Source organism: Cheilinus undulatus, linkage group 2, assembly GCF_018320785.1.
Source record: "Cheilinus undulatus linkage group 2, ASM1832078v1, whole genome shotgun sequence".
In the NCBI taxonomy this organism is placed as follows: domain Eukaryota; kingdom Metazoa; phylum Chordata; class Actinopteri; order Labriformes; family Labridae; genus Cheilinus; species Cheilinus undulatus.
In genome coordinates this window covers 45630954-45648245 of record NC_054866.1, presented here as the reverse complement: position 1 = coordinate 45648245, position 17292 = coordinate 45630954, and the positions used below count along the sequence as shown (strand labels likewise).

The 17292-nt window shown below is 37.9% G+C and overlaps 1 protein-coding gene across 4 annotated transcripts in view; it reads left to right on the top strand.

Moving 5' to 3' along the window:
* bcl9l (bcl9 like) overlaps window positions 1-17292 on the top strand; it is a 60270-nt gene that overhangs the window by 19905 nt on the left and 23073 nt on the right. For 2 of the 4 annotated variants that reach the window (XM_041804418.1, XM_041804419.1), the window contains one exon: window positions 4233-4323. The exons of the other annotated variants lie outside the window; for them this stretch is intronic. The gene's annotated coding sequence lies outside the window, so the exon portion shown is untranslated. The remainder of the gene's footprint in view (window positions 1-4232; window positions 4324-17292) is intronic. 4 annotated transcript variants of the gene reach the window in all.

Here is a 17292-nt window from a genome sequence, read left to right as displayed (position 1 = left end):
CTGTCAGGAAAAACAATCTGCTTTATTCTCTACTCAGACTCTTTATACCAACAGTATCCTTGAGCTGTTGGCGTTTAGCACCAAATCAGTTTTATCTTAAAGGGGACATATTACCCTTTTAAGACAAGTTTATATTGGTGTCAGAGGTCCCCAAAACATGCCTGCAAAATCTGTTGCTGAAAAAACACTCCAGTACTGGGGTTTCGTACATCTAAAACCCCTCAGTTTCAGCCCAGCTCAAAATGAGCGGTTTCTGTGTCTGTAGCTTTAAATGCTACCGCAGTCTAACTCCTCCCCTGACCACGCCCCTCTCAGGAAATGGATGTGGCTTTATGGATGTGAGAGGCAGATCAGGAGAGGAAGGCAGAACTTTCTACCAACCAGGGAGGGCCAACTCAACCTGGAGGCGGGTTAACTCCCCACATGACATCATGAGGGAAAAATCTGAGAACGGCTTCAATAGATTTTTCTGATTCTTGAGGGGATTGTGGACAGGCCAGGGGCACATATTTTTGCTAGAAAAGCCTGAAAAAGTGATTTTTGCACAATATGTCCCCTTTAATTTATGTAGACATCTGATGTGGCCATAAAGTTTCTTCCACATGTTGTGACCCTCCCTTTTTCAAATTACAACAGTTTCTCTCAAATCTCATTTGGGAAAGGGAAAATATCGATACAGCAGTGAGGTTTTGTGCTACCTTATGAGAGACAGTTCTTAGGACACGGCAGCTGCCAAAAATCCATATTTTAAAATTACTAGAACTTCTAACTGGTGGTTTTATTCCTACATGATGTACACAGTTAACTGGTCAGTGGAAGTACAATGGTGAGTCAAGCTAATGTGTACAAAGTAGAGATGCACACAGTGGATTTTTGCCGATATTTGCAAATTCATATTGGCCGATACAGATATCAATATCAATATTAAAATGTAGTTAAGACATAAAAATAAAGACCATAGAACCCCCTGTAAAGTTAAACCCTCCCAGCCTGGTGTTGTCATGTATGACATGAGGAGACACAGGTTGTTAAAAGTTTAGTAACTTTTGAATCAGAAATTATAGTGTCTTTCTTTTTTGTACCATTGAAGCTAGCTGTTGTGCCATTCCAGTGATGCTATCCAAGCCTTTAAATCCCTTATGGAAGCGTTTCCAATGATCCTGAAACTTGGAGGACTCTTCAGGGTCTTTACAGATTAAATCCACACCGGTAAATCTGATATTTAACTTCTTTTTCATCTATCTTTAATCTATTCTTCACCTTAGTTGCTAATGCTAATTGTGATGTTGTTTTCCCAGAATGCTTTGCGAGGGGCTGTCAACCAGTGGCAGGCAGCTCCATCATCACATTATGCCTAAACACTTGGATCATGCAGGAGACGACCTGAGTAGCTCATAATAGAGAGAAAGAGCAACAGAGAGCCTGTGACGTGGCCCGCTGTGCCACTGCAGACAGGAACTGCTTTGAATAATCACACAAAAACAGCTAATGTAAAAAAGCACAAACACTTTAGTTGTTTAATATACACAGAATGATTATTTTTTAAAACTTTTTGCTCTCCAAGAGATAGAAGTCTAAGTCATAATTTTTTGTGTCACACATAAAAATCCTTGAGTTTTAATTTCTGTTTATTTTTTTCTTTTGTCTTTATAGTCCTGTAACTTTTTTTTTTTTTTTTTTTTTTTTTTAATTCAAGCACCATTACTGCAGCACACATATTCTTTAAGTCTAGGTTGCCCTATGTTGTTGGGCTCACATGATTTGAGGTCAGAGTGACCCTGACCTTTGTCATCCAGTTTGCCTTCAGTTCATCCATGAGTCAGAGTAGGCATTTATGCCAAGTTTGATAAAATCCCTCAAGTGTTCTCCATTTACAATCACAAGAATAGCCTTGAATGGGGGTTAGGACACATGGAGGTACAGATAAATGTACATTTGTTTGGACACCCAGAAAGTAGTTCATCCAGCCGTGGCTGTCACTGGTACAGACATAATAAATATGGTCTTCTAAACAAAATTGTTTAAAACTTTTTACTTATCACAACACTGCTTCATGATCCCTAAATAAGGGTTGAGGTGAACAGAAGTTGATTGGCTAGGGTAGAAAAAGACAGGGTGATAAAGAAGAAGGAAACAGCTGTACAATGCCTCACAGTAGTGACTTCCTACCTTTTTCCTCAGGGCCCCTGTATACCTGTATCTAATGAAGGCTAGGGCCTCCAAGGACCAGCATGGAAAAATTATTTTAGCTGTCTTAATGATAAAATCCCTTATTTAGGTCATTGTATGGCTGTCAGTGTTTGTGTCAGTCATAATTAAATGATTACTGTGCCACATGCTGTATTAAACTCATGTTGTCCATAGGTTTATGTCATGTGATAAATGTTTCAGTATTTTGGCCATGAAAGTGATTGTTTTGTTCATACATTGTCATGGTTTGCCATTTTGTTATACATTTGTTTTTTTCCCAATCATTTATATTTTTTAATTGCTTGTTTCTCAAAGTGTCAAGAGTATTTAGATTCGATAAATGATGTAATGCAGATGTTTTAAAATCAAAGAGTAATTGTATTCCATAATTGTGATCTCACAAACTATGGAAATAATCATAATAAGGATTTTTGCCTTAATCAAGTAGTCCTTCACTGTAAAACTGAACAAGTTGAAAATACTCCAAATAATTGTTTGAATTGATCACATGAAATTTTTCATGTGGTAAATTAAAATATGTAGCTAATCCACACTGTAATTCTGATGAGTTAATAGAGCTCAAAACATTAGAGGCAGCTGATTATGTATACATTTTTAGTAATACTCGCGGACAATACATTATTTATTTCGTAGCAGGTACATTGTCATTTTAAGTTGCATCAGCTCAATTTGTACATTCATATTTGGTTATTTGCATTTTTTTTTAAGGTTAAACTACAATTTAAAACAACATTCAAGTATTTTTAAAGCTTTATGTTCTCCATCCACTGCAACTTTCACTTGTATCTTGTAGTACTTCAGTCATATTGCCACTCATTAACTGAAAGTTGGACACTGAACCAGGAAGTCCTCTTCCATCATGTTCAGTATCCCATCCATTACAGGATGTGGTTTCTCCCCACAGGCGGGACTTCTCCAACTGAGTCAGTAACTTCACTCATGGTGCAAAAGTGTCTAATACCCAAAGGCATTCTGGGAAAACAATGCAGATTAAGGGATGAATGCCAAATAGTTTAAAAGTGTTTACTTAAAACAAAAAAATGTGTTCAGTCAACTCAGAAAATGGAGCTACACTGTAAAAAGAGGATTGTGAAAAAACTTAGTTAACAATTTAGAACTGGGTTACGTGCTTGCAACTTGTTAACTTCAGTTGAATGAACTTAATTCAGTTTCTTATTGAAGCAGTTATTCATAGTTTTTTTTAAATTTTCTTTTAAGAATGATGCATTTTACAGTGTACCATAGCTGATGTGAGCTTTTAAGTTAACACACCTCAGTTTTTTAAAAACCCTTCAACTATTCAGTCCTAAATTTCTCTCCCACAGAATTCAGTATTATTCTTGCAAGGTTGGAACTGATCTACACAGGTGGGACTTCTCTAACCAAGTCAGCAACTTTGCTCATGGTGCAAAAGTGTCTAAACATGAAGCAGTCATTGATCCTTTGGTTTGGATGTAAACTTTCAGGGGCCAGGAGCCATCGCTTTCTCTATCCTCTGTTCTCAATCAGTCTGTAACAGACACTAATGTTAACTTGGGCATGTTCTAGAGATGTTATAGAGTCTTCTCCTGTGGACTGATGAACAGTTAGTGAGGATAGAGACTGTGATGAAGAGCACCAGTCAAATGCAGTCCTTACTCTTCCTTTGTGTCTGTGCAGAGGTTTCGGTGTATTTTTAACTTCTTTAGAGCGTAATTGCTGCAAAACATTTAGGAAATAACATCCTCTCCCTCCATATCGCTACTCTGTTTTAGCAACAGGACAACAACGCTTGCTCTCATTTGATCGCCCATTTCTGCTCTGACTCTCTCTCTCCCCATGGCATCTTGGGGTTAAAACACAAATTGACATTTGTTTTTCTTACCAAAGTTTCCAAATTAACAAATTCTTTCAGACATTTTTCCAACATTATATGATCCCTGTGTAAGATAGAGGCAGATGAGGGAAAACCTCATCAGTGATGTTCTTTTAGTTAATAGAAAATTTTTTATAATGAACATTAAACTAAGTTTCCATTACAGGAAAGGCAGAAAGATAACAAGGAAGGACCACAGCCTCTTCACTTGCTGACACTGTGGACAGATTGGCATGCTGGAGACTATCAATCACAAGGTATCCACACTAGAAAGCACACCCTGCCGTGTTGTGTATTCACCTAAATTGGAGCATAATTTACAAAATGAGCTGCATGCTGTTTTGAAGAAGACACAGAATTAGCAATTAAGACCATAAACGTATTAGGAAAATGTTTACTGAGGGAATAAATCAAGTGACAAGTTCTTTCATAAGCTTTTAAGCAGACTGGTTCTAGCATGCAGAGAGTCCTCTTATTCTGTTAGCAGTCATACATGTCGTGTTATCCATGGCCTTGTCCTGGATCAGAGCGTGGAGTAGCTGAGCACATTTAACTCATTTTCCTCCCTGGCTGGCGCCATGTGCAAATGCAGTTTGTTAAGCTGAAGTCAAAAAAAGAAAATTCTTGACTGTGAATCTGTGTGTAGTTGTGTGCTGTTCTGCGTCATACACATTATTCATTCATCAGCACTGTTAAACAGTTTGGCCTCAGTGTTTACTGCTGCCGGCCCACAGAGCTGCACTGTGGCATCTGTGTTTTGGACTTGGCGTCGTATTTTGTTCTCACTGCCGGCTCTGACTTCTCAGGGCTCTCGGGCTCTATTAATACCAGCTCGCTCTAAAAATACAGAGTACTGTGTGACCCACTGGGACTAAATAGGAGCTCAACCTCTTACCGGAGGCATACTGACATACACTCCCACACACACAGCAGTTACAAATTCACATTTTCTAAGAATTAAGCATCACATAGAACATCAGTATTTTCTGCTATCAAAGGAAATTAACTTCAGGCAGATTACTGTAAATCATTTAAACCTTCAGTCCTAACAGAGGCTCTACTGTTTATCTCCACTGATGGTGAAAGAAATTAGACATGTGTGTTTCCTTTACATGTGCAGATGTACTCATCATCTCAGCATTAAACATACAGACCACGTGTTTCTGATTTTAAACCCACTGAATTATCTCCATCATTTGTTTGAAGCAGTCGATGTTGATGCAGCTGGAAAAGATCCAACTGTTAAATCCAATCTGTTTCCCAAAGTACTCATGAAAATGTCAAATGAGAAAGGGGAAATAAAGAATATTTAATGCCCAAACATGCTTGGAGATTGGATAACAGCTCACCTTGTGTAAACATAAACCCATCTGATATCTGCACCAAAGGAGCAACTCAGCAAACATAAACGTGTTTGATTAATGGACCTAATAATTATCTGACATGATTAACAAAAGTTAGGGTAAACCACATCCAACAGAGTTGGATTATTATAAAACCAGACCATGTATTTTCCCTCTCTTTGCTGCCTCCCTGTCTCATGGGAGCACAACAGAGTGATTTCAAATAAACCTAAGAGATCAGACAGTTTGGTAATTCCTTTCAGCTACTTTGGTTATGAAAGTTCTTTAAAAGTTTAAAGGAGTCCTGTACCCAAAGAAGTTAGAAAGAAATCATATCTACAATCTGCTTCAATTTTTTTAAACATTGTTAATGGTATGATCCCTGATTCTCACAAAAATGGGTTAAAAGTGGCAAAAGTTGTCTGACAAAGAGTGGTGAAAAGTGGTTATCTCATATTTAATACATGACAAGTTTTCTATCGCTTGTAGTTGTAAACACAGGTTACAGAGTGGCAAAATGGAGAATAATGTCCAATTTCTTTGCTTTTTAATGGTTCAGACATATTTATTGCTTGCCCTGAACCTTTACCAAGAACCACAACAGTTCAGGAGGAATACAAATTCCGGTCAAAGAGGCAGGTAAAAGAGGGAAAATGGAGTAAAGATCAGCAAAAAATGGGTTAAGAATGGCAAGACAGGAGCAAAAATTTGTAGAAAATTGTGGAAAGTGGTTAAAAAGTGCCAAAATACAAGAAAACAAAAACTGTTACATTCCTAGTTAAAAGAGGGAAAAACAGGATAGAAATCTGCAAAAAATGGTTTAAGAATGGTGAGAAAGGAGCAAAAAATGGGCAGAAAATTGTGAAAAGCAGTTAAAAAGTGGCTAAAAAAGGTTAAAAATTGTAAAAGAAAAAAAAAAAAAAAAAAAATATATATATATATATATATATATGTATATCTGACAAAAAGTGGTGAAAAGTGGTCACAGAGTGGCAAAAATGGGTTGACAATGTCACATTTGTTTGTTTTTTTTAATGGTTCTGACATACACATCACTTGCACTGATCCAGCACCCAAAACCATCACAGTTGAGGAGGAAGGAAAAATACCACAACACCGCTGACAACCCTAGTTATAAGAGGCAAAATGAGATAAAGCTGCAAAAATGGGTTGAGAATGGAAAGGAAGGGCCAAAAATGGGGAGAAAATGGTGAAAGGTAATTAAACAGTGGCAAAAATTGGTTAAAAGTTGAAAAAATTGTCTGACAAAAAGTATAACTGGTTACAGAGTGACAAAAATGGTTAGAATGTAAAACTAGAATGTAAAATTTGTTTACATGTTTACATTTGTTTACATTGTTGGTTAGAAATCTATTTGTCGCTTAACCAGATGCACTGAACCTTAACTCCCAAAACATCACAGTTTAGATGGAATAAAAATACTGCAACGCCCCTAGTTCAAAGAGGCAAAATTGGGTAAAAGCTGCAAAAACTGGTCAAGAATGGCAACATGTGTGGAAATGGGTGGGAAAACAGTGAAAAGCAGTTTAAAAGTGCCAAAAATTGTCTGACAAAAAGTGATGAAAAGTGGTCACAGAGTGGCAAAAATGTGTTCCTCTTGCGATATTTGTTTGCTTTTTTTTCAGTGGTTTGGACATATTCGTCATTCTTCTATGTGCACTGAACCTTTACCCCAAAACCATCACAGTTCAGGAGAAATAGAAACACCACTCCCCTATTTAAAAGAGGCAAATGGGATAAAACTGCAAAAATGGGCAAAAATGGTGAAAAGCAGTTAAAAAGTGGAGAAAATCAGTTACAGAGTGGCAAAAATGGGTTAATAAAGTCACATTAGTTTGCTTTTTTCACAGTTCAGACATATTTCTCATCAAAATAGGGGTGGGTAAAAATATCGATTAATCGATGCATCGCAGTATTACCTCCCCCAATTCAATATCGATTCAGCAAATCCTCTGAATCGATTCACCTCCTGGCCAGTGGGGGTCGCTGTGTGTGTGATTTGCGTTGTATGGACGGAGGCCATACTCGACCAAACAACAACTAACCATAACCATGTTATGTGAGGTTTATCACAATTTCCAAGAGGACAGAAATATTAAGTTTACATGCACTTTACTTTTTCAGTGTTTATACAGAACTGTCATGTTTTTTACTTTTGTACTCTTTATGTACAAATAAGTTATTATTGTGCAAATTTTTATTTTCAGATGTTTTATTGCTCAAAAATGTAAGGTGACTTACCAAATATGCTCACATGGGCATGAAAATGATTATTAAAAAATCGTCAACAGGTTATTTGTGTATTTTTACTTCTTACTGAATCAACATTGAAGCTTTTAAATCAATATCGAATCGAATTGCTACCTAAGGAATCAAAATCGAATTGAATCGTGAGGTTCTTAACAATACCCAGCCCTACATCAAACCTTAACTGTAACACTGTTACACTCCTAGTTAAAGGAGGCAAAAATAGGTTAAAAGCTGCAATGGGCAGAAAATGGTGAAAAGGGGTTCAAAAAGGGTTAAGAAAGGCAAAAAACTGGCATAAATGGTTGGAAAATGATGTAAAGCGGCTAAAAAGTGGCAAAAATTGGCAAAAGTGGCATACAATGGTTAAAAGAGGCACAAATGGGTTAAAGGGGGAAAAAATGTATAAATGGAAGGAAACAGTGATAATAAGGGGTGTTTCTCATTTACTGGTCACTGCAGAAATTACCACCTACCATACAGCACTTGTAAGAACAAACCAGTATGTTACTGGCAGTCCTTTATCAAAACTGGTTTCACATTGTATCATCTATGAGTTTATTTTTTTATCCAGCTGTCTTTAGAGCAGTGGACATCTGAGTCCATCTTTAAGTCAGTCCCGACTCAAGTGTTCATTTTAAAGGAGTGTTTATTTTTCTCAAAGCTTCATATGCTGTTTGCCAGTTTTGATGAAGCCTTGATGAGTCAGCCTGAGTCCACATCAGGTTTGTGTCATTTGTCAGAGGAGCCAGTGACCTTTCCATAACAAGATTGACTCTGCTTTTTACTTTACACAAATGTGTCAGCATGTTTTTAACATACAACAATCTCTTGCTGCTTGTCTTCTTAAAAGTGTGGTTTAAAAGTCTTTAAAACGAGTCAAACTGAAATTTCAGAGCTTCATATATAAATGTTGGTGAGCGATTTACCTCTCTGTCCATTGAGAAGCTGTCGCAGCATAAATAAAAAACTGCATGAGTGAGACCAGATGGAGCGATGCAACCAGTGGACTTGAACTCAAAGCTGAAAAAGGAACATTCAAACCTGCTTCAGCAGAAACAGCTTGACTGGGTAAAGAGGAGGGAAAGTGGGAACACCTCCCTTAGGGGACATTAACTCTGATTTTACAGCCTTGATTTTATTGCAGATTAATTGCATAGCAGCCGGGCTGATTTGATTTAATTCCATCATTCAAATGTCACCATAATTAAGCACTAATCATTTCTAAACCTTGCCTGTTAAATGACTTGTTACGTGCGGGTGCTGAGGTTGGGCTGTAATGAAAGCAGATGACACCAATTAGGCTCAGTGTTGGCACTTTAGGTGTGTCTGATTAGTCAACACCTTTTTTATCAACGGAAATGAGAGCTGCTGATGAACATACATGCCAGAATGAGCAGAACAGCTGCTAAATAAACATTTCAGCAGTTTTTAACTGGTCTGATTCTCTGCACGTGCTTCTCTTTCCTTTTTTTAGAGGATAGAAATGGATGTAATTTAGCTTTTTTGATGCTGATCAAATAAAAAAAAATCAAAGAGCAAACAAATCATCACAAACTGAGCTAAATGAGATACAAATATTCAATACAAGATGTGAGTACTCCAAACTCTCAACAGTGACACTGCCAATTTAGCTTTCATCTGTCTGCATAGGTTAATAAAGGGCACACCAGTTTCATTTTTGAACCTGCCTCTTCATGACTCAGGTCTGATTGAAAACAGGGTTTTGAAATTTTAGTGTGCAGTTTATTTTAATCAGGGTAGCTTCTCCTGTTTGCAGCAATAGATTAAAAAGGGTTTAAGGTTTCTCCAGATGTTTGAACACAAATTTGATTCAGAAACTTCCAAAATAAAATAATTTTGTTGTCAAAAATGGAGCTTTACAGATAGTTTTTGTTAGGTTGGATATGTTTTTAATGTTTTAGTCTAGTCTCCACTAGACAAGCATGTTCAAATTGAGAATATCCAATCAATTCTGAATGAACTAATTTACTTGCTATTTAAAGAATTTGTGATGTTTTTTTCTGGCTGTAGATGCTACCTCCATGCAGATAAACTCCTTTGTCCGGACTGCTAGTTGCCTTTTAAATAACTCGGTGTGATTTTTATTTTTTGCCACCATTTTTTAAAGTAGGGGTACTCTGACTTAATGACAACTGCTCATTATTGTCAGATTTTAAAGATTTATCATTTTATGCCACTTGTTTTGATAAAGAAAAATGTACATAAAACACAAAAAGGAAAAAAAAAATGTTTACATAATGTGCATTAAATCACAGCTGCTGCTGCTGCAAAAAAAGTGTATTAAACTGGTATTATGACATATTCTAAGTTAAAGACCCTGTAAAGTGAAAACAAATCTTTTATTTAGGTTTGTTGTATGACAGGTCACTGTGCTATGAACCCCTGGGTCGAATTTCAGTCAGCTGAAACATCTCTAAGTTTTTAAAAAATCAATCTTGAAAATCATGAAAAATGAGGCAGTGAAATCTGCTCCAGGATGGTGTGGGCGTGTCTGTGGAATGAGCTGAAGCCACGCCCACTCAGGAGAAATATGGTCCTCTTGAATTTTGAAAATGCTGCAATCTGGATGAAGGAAAGCACTCATGTGGTGTTCTTGGCCTACGTAGTTTTGGATGCACCTATTCATACAATGACTTAAATTGTTCCCTTTCCATATAGACAAATGTGTTCTTATGCCTACTTAAAAAAAAAAAAATGCTGGAGATGTTTGCCTATAAGCAGCAAAAATATAATTGGGGTGTCCCTACCTTTTTTTTTATCAATTTCTTCTGATTTCTCATATTCCCTGTATTTTATTTATTTCTAAGTGAGATGATTGTATGGTGCAGCTTGTGTATATAACAATTCTTGGAGATAATAAAAATATCTTTTATCCTTTAGAAATTCAAGCCCACTTAGATTACACTATATAATATTATAATTCAAAGGATCTGCTCAAAAATCAGTCAGGACCTGATTTATTCTTACTTCATAGAGCCTGAAAACTCTGTGTATCCAGTCAGTGAAAGGCGTTAGCTGCTCTGAAGTCGCTGTAATGGTCCTTGTGGGTTGATTACATAAATTTAGACTGCCTACACATGGAAAAGAGTGGGGATAATGGCAGTGTAAGGCCTGACTTAAGGTTAACAAATGTTAAAGTGAGACCTACGATACACCTTCTTCACAGTTCTTCACAGTCCATACTGAACCTGTATAACTTCCTCAGGCCTTCCCCTCAAGCCACTTTGGTGATCAGATCTACTGGAGCAGAAATGACAGTGAGTGTCCCAGATATCCACCAGGCTGGTATTCACTTTAGATAGGCCTATCTTTCCTTAACTGTCCACTGGAAGGTCAGAGACCCAGCATATGATTAGGCTGCCTCCACTTTGAGTTGCACAAAGCGAGTGAGTCACACATTGTCAACAGAGCGATGCCTGACTGTCCCTGTTTGAGTTAATGAGTGATGAAGTCCCCAGCTAAAGAACAAGGCTCTCCTCTGTGCTGACTCCAGCCCGTGTGAGTTAATGACTAATTACAGCATTGTGTTTACGGTTACCTGTCAAGGTGAGGGAGCGGTGCAGATGGTTGTGTTAGAGCGGGACAGCTGACCCGACTGGCTCTGCTGGGATTGTGTCATCGGCCAAAAATGGACACCAGTGGACATGTTTACATCAGACCCTCATTGCATCTGCTAAGTGTCTCAGTTAGGTGTTTTAGGAACTGAATGTGATTGATATTTTGACTAGACAGCTATAGTTCTCCGGCATTAGGTGAGGAGTGGTCGTGTTGAAACTTGCAAACACTGTAGAACTCTTTCAGTATGGAAAGCTTTAGTAGGTACGGTAGTAGTGATGCACAGATTGGGAATATATGAGCTAGTACCGATATTTAAAATAACAGCGTAGCTGATTTCTGAAACTGATGTTCCTCTCTTCTTTACGTATCAGAGTTTGTCCAACAGGTGTTTTCTTCTGACCAGTTAAAAAATCTCTCATTTGGTTTTTAGTTTAGTATACAAAGAGCACCTTTCAGTTTATAAACATGAACTGCTGCTCATATTGTAACCTTGCAAAGCAGAGGGATTAGCTAGATTCCATATCTGTCATTGGGCAAATCCTTCTTACAAAGCTCCGATCTTAAACGATTGTACCCAGTCAGAATGACCAGACCAATCAGCGTGATCTGAGGAGAAAGAGGGGGTACCTATGGGCAGGTGGACTGCAAACCTGTAAACAATGGTGGTCGGTAAAGAGATTAGCTGAGATGTAGCCTTAGCAGCAGTTTGTCAAAACTAGACATTTCTATCTAGAAAAAATCTTTTGTTCGAAAAATATATTTTTGCTCTTCTCCTGACCAGAGAATTTAATTTCTCCACTGGCTCCACTGAGAGTGAACAATGATAACGGCTGCCTGTTGAGTTTCCATTATTCTCTGGCATGGTATTACATTATTTTTGTTGTTGCTTTGATAAGCCCATAATGAATGTGACAGAATATTTGCCCAATCACCTGCTGAGATTTTTTTCAAGGGTTTCTGCCCTTCCCAAACACCATGTATGGGCTGTTGCCCTGACGGATGTGAAACCAATGTGAGACAGACCATCCAGCATGCTAGGTTACTGATATAATAATTAGATGCCAGTACAAAAATGATGCATCCGTTCATGGCTGGTAAGAAGAAGAGTTTTGTACAGTCAGTTAGAGATAGGGATGAGAATCATAATCTGGTACCAACACATCTGATATCATACCGCAGTACAAGACAGATTCACTCCAAAGGAAGTACACTATGTAAATAAAGTGCACCCATTTCCCTTTACCTATTTGTTCCGTTGAGATTTATTTGTTTATTTATTTATGTATTTAACCAAGGCGATTTTTATTCAGCTGCACACTTTAAAACACATTTTTATATCGGTTAGGGCACTGGCAACTTTTAAAAAGTACTGATGTACCACCAGTATTGGAAAAAAACATCCAAACAATAGCTAACCCTATAGCAGGGATCAGTAACTACATTTGTATAACAGCCAGATTTTCCTTGACAGGCATTTGAGGGTCAAACTCTTGAATAAAATATAATAATAGTTTTTAAAAAAAAGGTCTAATTAACATATTCTTGTTTATTTATTTTCTTTTTTTAGCCTCTTACAGTGATATCAGTTCCTTGAAGGGGACATATTATGCAAAAATCACTTTTTCAGGCTTTCCTAAGAAAAATATGTGCCACTAGCCTGTCCACAATCCCCTCAAGTACCTGAAAAATCCATTCCCTCTCCCCTTCTCTTTCTCCACCTTTCAGAAAATGTGTGCTGAAACAAGCCGTTCTAAGATTTTACACCTAGTGACCTCACATGGAGAGTAAGCTCCTGCCCCCAGGTTTGTTTGGCCCTCCACCACTTGGAGGAAAGTTCTGCCCGCTTCTACTGATCCTCTCAGCTGCCAGCTAAGATGCTGGATAGCTCAGTGGGTTACCCTGCTGACTATGGTCCTAGAGACTGATGGTTCGAATCCCATTCAGGTCCTAAACTTTGGATAAAAGTGTCTGTAACATCAGGAGTGCCACATCAATTTTCTGAGAGGGGTGTGGTCAAGGATTGAGTCAGACAGCTAATCACCATTCAAAGCCACAGACACAGAAACAGCTCATTCTGAGCAGGACTGAAACAGAGGGGTTTTTAGACATGCAAAAATCCAATATTGGAGTGTTTCTTCAGCAATAAACTTCAAAGACATGTTGTGGGGACCTCTGAGACCAACATACACTTGTCTTCAAAGGGTTAAATATGTGACCTTTAACTGCTGCCAGCCACTAGGGGACGATTGAGATATTTCAACTGCATATTTCTGGAGGTGTCATGTCCATCACTTGGTTTGACGCTACCGTGCTGAGTGAAAAATCTTGGCAGGAACAATACACTCCCAAAACACCTGAAGCCACAGAAAACTGCAGCTATAATAGAGAATGGACTGGTAAATATCTGTTTAACATGCAGCATATTTGCTAGTAATAGCAGCCAGGTGGAGTTTTTTTAATTGGTGGAGTTGTTTTTAGCTGTAGGGAGTTATGAGAAACTATCCTCAAAAAAAAAAAAATTCTTTTGGTGAACACTTCATTAATTTAATAATGTTCTAGGATGATGTGGGGGGCTGGATGTGGACCCCAGACAACCAGTTGATGACCACTGTCCTGTAGGGATTTGAGATATAGAGAGACGATAAAATGTATACCATTTCAGTTTATGTTGATTTAAAAGATGTATAGATATGAGGCAATGCTCAGTGAAATGTTGTTTACCGTAAGAACCACTGACTTTATTATGTTTATTGACCACAAAATGGATAAGTATGATTTTAGCTAATTAGTTTGATTTAGGAGCTCTTTGTGAAAATCTAATGATGCTGCTGTCTGTTTGATACCGAAACAACACAATAAAAGTGTTACACATGCAATACTGGGAAATCACTGATTTTAATATTTTTAAAAATGAATAAAGCACAGAAATTTGCTTGGAGTGAGAGTTCCTCATTAGTTCTGCCCACTTTTTCAAATGTTGCTAACATATTTGTGACAGTTCTCTCTGTCTATAAGACTGACTATCATTAGGTATCTGTGTTTTTTTTTTTTTGTTACCAGCAGTTAGGGTTGACTCATATGTCCTAGAAATTAATTCTCTTATATGTACACAACAAACATAATTTCTTATTTCTGTCTGTTTTCTTCCCTGCTTAAAAACAACAACTGAAAATAAATGACTCAAACAAGTCCTGTTTTTATTTTGTCAATAACATCTAACACAAGTTGAGTGAGTTATCCCCTCTGAGGTTAGAGAGTAAGCTTTAACCTCAGATGGCCTTAAAAGTTTATTATGTAGTTTCAGGAGAGGGGGAGTTATTTACATGAACAAGCAGAATCTGAAACCATCATCTGCTTTAGAAACAGACTGAAATGAATGATGATGAATCTGTGGGAAGCAAACAAGGTCTTCAAAAGAATACTGATGTTGTTTCTGTTTGTGTTTAATTGCTTGTCATCTCTTTCTCTGTGTTTATGCCAGATGACAGTTTTACACCAGTTTGAACAAAAGTCTGTTTCTTTTGTAATTTAAAAAAAAAATCAGAGTGATTGGCATGATTGATTAATTATTAAGAGTCAGCTTTGATTAATCAATAAGTCTTCTCTTGTAGTTTGAGATCACTGATCATTCATGAGAAGTTTATAGATTAAAAATGTTTAATTTTATAAACAGTGGTCCCCAAAACTAACAAACAATAAAACTGACACCTTTAACCTTTTGGCAAAACAGCAGGGAAGTTAAAAAGAAGATGTAGTTCTTAGATTTCTGCAACCTTGATATATTGGGGATGTTTGGTGTTGTATTGTTGCTGATATCTGATGTGCCAATATTTACGGATTGATCTTAGCTGATACCAATATTTAGGATGACCAGATCCCAACTCACCAGATGTCTAACAATTCTGTTCTCCCCCCTTTGCTCATGTAATTTTTATGCTTTCCTAGTGTGTCAATCACAGTGCAGGACAGTGTCTCAGTTTGCAGGACGTGTGAAAGTATTGAAAATGCGGGACTATCCCACACAAAGCTGGACATCTGGTCGCCCTGCTGATACCGATATTTAAATGTAGCTCAGACCTAAAACTTCAGTCCTTAACAACACAGTTTAAAGTTTAAGGATGAATAGATTTCAGTCTTCAAAGCACACTTTAAAGTGTAAGGAGTAATGATGTATAAAGACAAAGGCTTCAGCTGACATAGATCTGTTCATTCAGCAAAAATAAAGGCAAAATATCAGTTGTTAGTATCTGCGGAACTTCAAAGCTAAAATCTGCTGATACTGATATCATGCAGATAATATTGTGCATCCCTGTAATTTTGTACAGTTTTAACCAACCTGTAGTTTGAGTATGATGTTGTATTATTGTCGATATCCAATATGCTGATATTTCCAGACTCATTTCAGATACAGATACCGATATCAAGATATACAGCCCTTTTTTATTGAAAAGAACACCGAGTGTGTTGTGCAAAGAGGCTGAGTCAAGAGAGGCGCGAGGTAATAGACAGTTTGGTAAATATTTCATATTTGTGACTTCATTCAAAATGTTCAGGGCTCACTGTGAGCCCCCTTGTTGGTGTGGTGCCCTCGGCAGCCACCTATATCTGATGGTACAGTTGAACATTTTGCTGTCTTTAGGGCTGATATGTGATTTATATTGCCAATATGTATTGCCATTGTATCTGTTGTATATCAGTGGACATTTTCATATCTGATATTTAGCTTTCTAAACTTAAATCTGCTGATGCCAATAACACCTGCATCTCTATTTAGTCGGGGTGGAGCCAAAAAATCGATACAGCATAGTATCGCAGTATTTTGCACTGTGATATATCGAATCGGATCTTCCACCAATTATCGATTTTATTCATATTAATTGCTGATATGAATTGAGGTCTATGATACTGGATAAATAGCATCAGTGGCATTTCTATCCACTTAATGATGCTGTTGCGCCCTTTGTCCAGTGAGGTTGGCAGAGGCGACGGTCATACAGCAGGAGTTACTGCAACCAATATGGCAGCACCAGGAAAAGGACATTAGGAATGCAAGCATGGCAAAAACAACATTGGCATGACTCGTGGGGTTAACAAGGAGTGCCGCATGAATTGTGGCATAAGTATAGTGATAATATTGTATCGTGGGGCCACTTGTGATTCCCACCCCTACTATTCAGAGCATCTTTATGTTACTCTGGTATATAACAAGTTTAAATATTTGATTTTTACACATTTTGATTTTGAAATCAACCATCCCCACTTTCTATCCATGCTGAAATTCTTCGCCACAGAGAAACAGTCTAGCAGCAAAGGTTAAAATCAGAAGCTGGGGGTTACAGACACAGGCAGGTGGTGGTGTCAAAAGGGCGTCAGCTTGCACTTGCAGCTATGGACTTGAACTCAGAATGAAGTCCCACGTACAAGGAAGTATTCTCCAACCTTAACGTTGACTCAGAATCCCGCTCAGTTTGAGGCTTTGTTTATTCCTGACCTTTACCAACAAAGCCAGACTCAGATATGAGGCTTAAACCTAGTCATGCTTTCTCTTAAATCACGCTAAAATCAACAATAAACAGAAGCTGGGAAAAGCTGGAGGCCTTTCGTTGTATCCTCATGCCTAAATGAAAACTTTTAGGGAATGAATGTTCGTCAGTTTGGCTTTAAATAAGAGAGAAACAGAGAGAGAGGCTGTCTCTGTGAGTGAGGGAGAGACAGGTATTGCTTTAGAGTGTGTTGTGGAATGTGTGGTGGAGTTTTTGTGGTTTGCAAAGTGTTTGGTAAGGGGAGGGACTGAAAACAGTGCCGAGCTGCTTCTGAGCTGCAGGTCCCTCCCCAAGAATGAACTTGCTCTTTGCTCTCTTTCTCTTAAAGGAACAGTTCCTCTGCAGCGTGTCTTCGGCCTTGGTCTCTTATCAATCTTGTGCCTTCTTCTCTGTTTTCTTGTCTTTGCTCACGAAGATGATGTTGACCCACAGGCTGAGGACACACACACTGACAGATAACACTGACTGTAAAGATTGTTATCTGTCTCTG